The sequence below is a fragment of the Mixophyes fleayi genome, chromosome 1 (genome assembly GCF_038048845.1).
Source record: "Mixophyes fleayi isolate aMixFle1 chromosome 1, aMixFle1.hap1, whole genome shotgun sequence".
NCBI classification, from domain to species: Eukaryota; Metazoa; Chordata; class Amphibia; order Anura; family Limnodynastidae; genus Mixophyes; species Mixophyes fleayi.
This window is the reverse complement of record NC_134402.1, coordinates 246,353,527-246,359,526: the sequence shown is the minus strand read 5'-3', so window position 1 is coordinate 246,359,526 and position 6,000 is coordinate 246,353,527. Positions and strand designations below refer to the sequence as shown.

The 6,000-nt window shown below is 38.6% G+C and overlaps 1 protein-coding gene across 3 annotated transcripts in view; it reads left to right on the top strand.

Annotated features, from left to right (window-relative positions):
* The first annotated feature begins 871 nt into the window (after positions 1-871).
* RFX3 (regulatory factor X3) overlaps positions 872-6,000 on the top strand; it is a 219,317-nt gene continuing 214,188 nt past the window's right edge. For 2 of the 3 annotated variants that reach the window (XM_075209034.1, XM_075209016.1), the window contains exon 1: positions 873-1,139. The gene's annotated coding sequence lies outside the window, so the exon portion shown is untranslated. Of the gene's footprint in view, positions 1,140-6,000 lie in introns of all 3 variants that reach the window. The other variant, XM_075209024.1, reaches the window with a different exon arrangement.

Genomic DNA, 6,000 nt, shown 5'->3' with positions numbered 1-6,000 from the left:
GGAGTCTCGTAAAAATTGATTTACATTGTTATAATCGATGTAGCTGGTTAGCGAAGTACTAAACAACTGTAATACTACAATTTTAGTAACCATCATTGTTTATGCACAAGTACAGTACAATTTTAGAAAGGTACATATATAAGAATATTTTGTTTAAAATACTTGTTTTCCAAATATCACCGCAATCAAAATGTGGCCAATTATATTATTGCTTTGCATACGACAAGTTTGTAACACCCAATACCGACATAATGTATAACAGTTTAATAAGATGGATTAGCAAACACACTACATGTGTTTGCAGAACTGTAAACTCTAGGCGGCTGCCATAGAAACATAGAACAAATGCACTATTTAACCAGACATAGAGATTATTTGTATTTATAATTCATTAACAGCAGCGATCATAAATAATAATTTTATAGTGTATGTTCCAAATGCAAACAAAAACCTATTTATTTATTTTTAAAATGCAGATCTTGTTTGGTAGCATTTATTCCCCGCCATCACCCATTCTACCAGCAGACACTGCTTCCATGCACTGTGTAGAAGAGAGGACAGACAATAGGATGTGAGCACACACACACAGCAGCAGCATGCTAGGATACTGTATGTCTCATAGATCACACACAAAAGCGCCCTATAGCCACCGCAGCTGTACAGAAGGATGAAGAAGGTATTATATACTACAGAATAAAATGAGACTTATTGTATCCCTTGCACTGCATATGACGAAATAATATGAAAAAAAAAAACTGCAATAGAAAAATTTGTCGGTTCACAATAAAGCTTGATAGGGATTGAATAAAAAGGTTTCTCCACTTGCTGGTGCTCCCGCCCAGTCTCCTCCCCGCTGCTGCCGGGCTGTCAGGCTCTGTGTGTGTCAGTGTCAGCCCGGCCCCTCCTCTTCCTCCTCTCAGGTTAGGTTGCCTCCCTCTTTTGTGAGTTATAGCAACTGTTGCCTTGTGAATCCAGCGCCATAGCCACCGTAGTCCTGGCGACTGTTACCCATCAACAACAACTACTCCTCTCCTCCTCATCCTCCTCCTCCATCATCACCACCTCTCCAACCTCCTCATCATCATCCTCCCCATCACCCACAACAAGCACCAACAACAACACAATAATCCACAGCCAAGGTGAATATGACTATTATTATTATTGCTCTAGTAGTGGTTTGTCTGTATGTGGTGTAGCTCTGTCTGTCGCTGTCCCGTCTCACGTTGCTGGGATCTCTGCTGTGCTGCATCATACCCTGTCTACATATAGAGGATGTGCTTTATGATGATGATTATTATATGCATGGTATTCTCAAACGCATAGTATGAGATGCAGGTGCCAGTGTGAAATCTCCCTGCAGAATAACGTGTTTTAAATGTCTCTTCTCTGCCCCCCACTTTCATTCTCTTTTTGTCTCTGGCTCTGTCAGCCTCCCAAGCCCCCTTGTAGTGTGTGTGTTTTCATCTCTCTGGTCTGATGTCTGGTGTGGAGGGGTGGGGGAAAGGGGCAGAAGAGGAGGGGTAGCCGGGGACTAGGGCATTTATTGGGTTAACCACCCCCCCTGCCATGTACTCTGTATTTGCAGATCTTGTTGTGCACGGAGGGGAGGGAATCGGGATTGGATTTGTGAATTCTGGAATAAGGATCTGTATGACATATTTTCTGCAAATTATTATTTTTTTCAAAGCGGCAAGCATTGTAATGGGGAAAGACAGATACATCATGAATAAGAGACTAATTATGCAATGTGGTTATGTGCAGTTTTTAATCACGATGATTTGATAACATTGTCAAATCCTACTAAGCGGTTGTTTTGATTTATGTCAGTGCATTGGTAGTGGATGTTTTGCTTTTCTTTGTTGTAACCCTTGCTGTGTCCGAAGGGTATGCACGTCATTGCCACCCAAGTAGTGAAGGAGTTAACCACATCTTCCTTTGTGTTGGAAGACTCCATTCAGCATTTGCACCCCTAGGACATTATTTACTGACTGGAAAGGGGGGAGGGAAGAGATCCCTAGTGAGTTTTACAGGTGCACATTGAATGTCCCTAGGTCCCCTTATGAACCCCTGTGCATCAAGTAGGAATAACAATGAATTGATTACCAAGGCTTTGTGAGCACCATGTGACAAATGAATGTTGCTTTCCAGAGATGTTGCTGTAGTACTGTATGTTATAAACCTCTGATGTATCCATGAGATTAGCATCCTCTTCAGGCTGGGGGGCCTCAGCACTTGGCAGGGCTGTGAGTACCTACAAGCAGCTCCCACACTTGCCAATCACAGATCAGTTTTGCTTGCTGCTGGAATATAGCCTTCTCAAAGCTGATTTGTTCCATAGTTCTCAGTGGTGTATTTTTTGTTTTCTTTACTGAAAGCTGAAATTGAAGACAGGCTGATCATAAACAATGCATGAACCATGTGAACTTGAAACGTCTGGTTGTTTTATCTTTTGATGTGCCTCATATCTAGGGACTGAGACCAACATGCCTAGTGTTGCTGCTGTTCCAGTTTTACTTTTATTTTCTATGTTTTGGTCACTCAAATAATGATTAACAATGTCATTGATTTAATGACTTAGATTCTCAATTGCACACTCTACAATGGTCTAAAAATCCATCATGAAGCAGTATAATTTTTTTTACTTAAATAATCATTAGTGTTATTGTTTCAGGAAGATGCAGTATATCCCGATGACTGTAATTTAATTTTGTCCTGTGGCATTTTAATTTTGCCTTAACAACAACAAAAACAATCATGGCATGATAGTAAAATATGTCTATTTTTAAGTGAAGTGAGTAGCAGTATTTTGAAAAAATATTACATTTAGCGCAGAAGACATGCTTTATGTAAAGGTAACATTTACCCATCACATGGACATGAATGAATATATGTGTATATATATATATATATATATATATATATATATATATATATATATATATATATATTCAAATATTACATACACAATGCCAGCATATTACTTTCTTCTAATTTTTGAAATTGTGTATTTATACTAAATTTTGTAGGAACTGTCAGAAACAAGATGTGAGCCCTTTTATTTTTTTAAATATTGCTTTCTAAATTATAAATCCTGATGCCTTACTTGTTTGTTTTTCCTTTTTTTTTTCCTCAAGCACTTTCACACGCAGATTACTCCCTTCATTGAAACCCACTTCATTCACTGCGGTTTTATGCAGACAGTTACTACATATTTCCTGGTACACACACAAAAGTCTCCTGACTTGTGAGACACGGGAAGCTGTAAGAGGATGGGATGATACCCTAGCCTACAGGTTATATGTAGATTGATATGCCTTTGTAGGCTTGAGGGTTACTAAACAGATGTAATACTTTTGCTGCACTGTGGACACACATGAGCTTTTTCTAAGAAAATAAACTCCAACATTAGTCTGTGATGCAGGACAAACTTGTGTATTTGTTTTAAGTAGTCTCCCTGGCCTATTACTACATGTTTTTGTTGTTCCCATTTATTTGTATCTGAGGAAGAAAAACAAAACAAATAACAAAGCAAAGACTATATAGCAGCTATTGTGCCCTGGCTCTAAAGGGTGTCTAAGCCAAGATTACGTATTTGTACCTTAGATTTACAATTTATTATACGTTATCTGAAATGCAACACTTTGTGATGTTTGTTTGCTGAAGTAGAGATGGTTTTATTACACAGCATCTAAGCCAAATTTGCTTTAGTTGTGTTTCACTGGATCAAATCTTTACAAGGCCCAAAGAGGTTAATTAGATGTGATGTACCAGAGAAGAGAAGATCCTGTAATTGCTCAGGTTTATTTATTAATTATCCAGAAGGGTTCCACTGCTATACACATTACACCTGTGAGAGAAGCTTGCTAACTGTGCTATAATGGAAACATCAACTGTATAGCAGGATATTGTAGTCATATCAATATTATTTAAACATTTTTAAAATATTTTGTATATTATATTATGTTGGAGTTTGGAGCGTAAACTTAAAAAGTTGTTAGTCTTGCATGAGTGTATTTTTGTCTCTGGGCTAAATCACTGCTAATTATTTTGGGTAAGGAGGAACTTTAGACAAGGCTACATATGTTCAAAGACTGGATACCCATTGGGGTTAATGGAATGCCAGTGACACTGCATGTCAAATCCAATCATGTTTGACATGCTGTAGTATATCCAGTGCTTACACATACCTTCCAACTGTTTAAGTTGGTGGATCCGGACATTGTGGGTCGAGAGCCACTTCATGTGAAGGAGGAGTGGCTGTGTGTTCCCCATGGGTATGCACAGCACTCCCACTGCCCTCCTCTCAAATAAATACAATACACCCTTTGAATGTCATGCGCACCAATGGCAGGTGTGAGTGGCACCCATTCGCTGCTGTTCTGTTATGCCTTCTGGCGTGACCGGACAGAGTTCTCAAATCAGGAATGTACCGCATGAATAGGGATATTTAGCAGGTATGCTTCCACCTTGGCTCTGGGTGCGGATAAATAGATTACCTCCTTGCGTTGACTTCAGTGAACACAAGTATATAGACCATAAAGGGCCAAAAGTCAAAGTGGTTATAGGGGCATCGGAACTATTGGGTTTCATCCCCATACTTGTTTACATCCTTTCACTGGTCTGAAGAAATGCTAGTAAAAGCGTGCTTTTTAATGCCAGTGTAACCAGCCTAATGTTTATATTGTAATGTTGAGCTGTAAATCTGTTTTACTTTTCCAAGGAAAATAAAAATTGCAGATTCCAAGTATTATATAAAAGGGTAATAAAAACTGATATAATTGGTTCTTTGTCAAAGTAAAACTATTTGATTTTACATTTCAGTGTTCTGCACTATAAATAATTTACTAAAGCAACACATGCTTCAGAACCACAAAAAAATTTGGGGAGAAGTGTGCCTACAAGCTGGATCAGCATGATAACTGGATTTTAGCCAGATAATGTGTTGATGGATCTGCATGGGTAGCGAAAAATTGAAATTTTGGGGGAAATGAAAAACCCTAAATATATTCTTGCTCCCCGGGTTCAAATTCGCCAGCCCCGCCCCTGCCTGGACTGTTCTACTTCTGAGGTAGTTTCTAGCTTTCCCTAATTTCCAGGGACATTCCAGAATTTTGACCCTGGAAATTCCAAACTGCCCGCTCTAACCTGTACCAAACTGAGAAGAAGAAGCCAGCTGCTCTAACTACAGAATAATTACAGGTAGGTTTTTTCTATTGTAGAATTCTATTAGTAGGGTTTTCCATCTACATTTTGTTCAAACTTGATATAACCTTTAAGGCAATGGAGTTTTTGTGTGGAAGCCATGCTAGCCATCCGTTTAAATATTTACCCTTTACCCTTTACCCATTTACCCTTTGCATATTCAAATACACTTGTTTTGAACATACTGACTGTATCTCATTTGCCTAGGTGTTTCCATGTTTTTGTCCACCACTTATATGCAAGTCACTGAAATAAGCAGCCTACAGTCACTTTGTTTGTAAGGATCAGTGTCAGGGGAAACATGCAGCAGTCCCATTACACACATAAAGCTCTATGATGCAATAGTTTGTTAATTAGGGGAATCTCAGGGGGCCATACCATGATGTCAGTAGTCCTATTTAGAAATGCCTCCCTTCCATCTTTTAAAACATTTACAGCCCAATTACAGTAATTTCCCTATGCTATTAGTCCGGGTGATGAAATTGTTAGTGTAGTTTGAGCCTAAACTATGGTTCCCATTTTTTTCAGTTTGCAAAAAGAACATTTTTTTTAGTACTGCTTGTTAGATGGAATTTGATTATGCCAACCCTTGCTTCCTACTGCTTACTTAGTGCAGTGAGAAGAATGAAATACTATTACTCTGTGTCCTAGGAAAGCTATAGTTAAGTAATCTTGTCAAATTGCATGTTTTCAGTGGCATCAAAAAACAATGTCCTGTCCAAACCAGGAGGCATAGTAGAAACAGAAATCCTGATTCATCAAGGAAAGCAAAGTCAACAAAATTTTCGGTTTTCTATC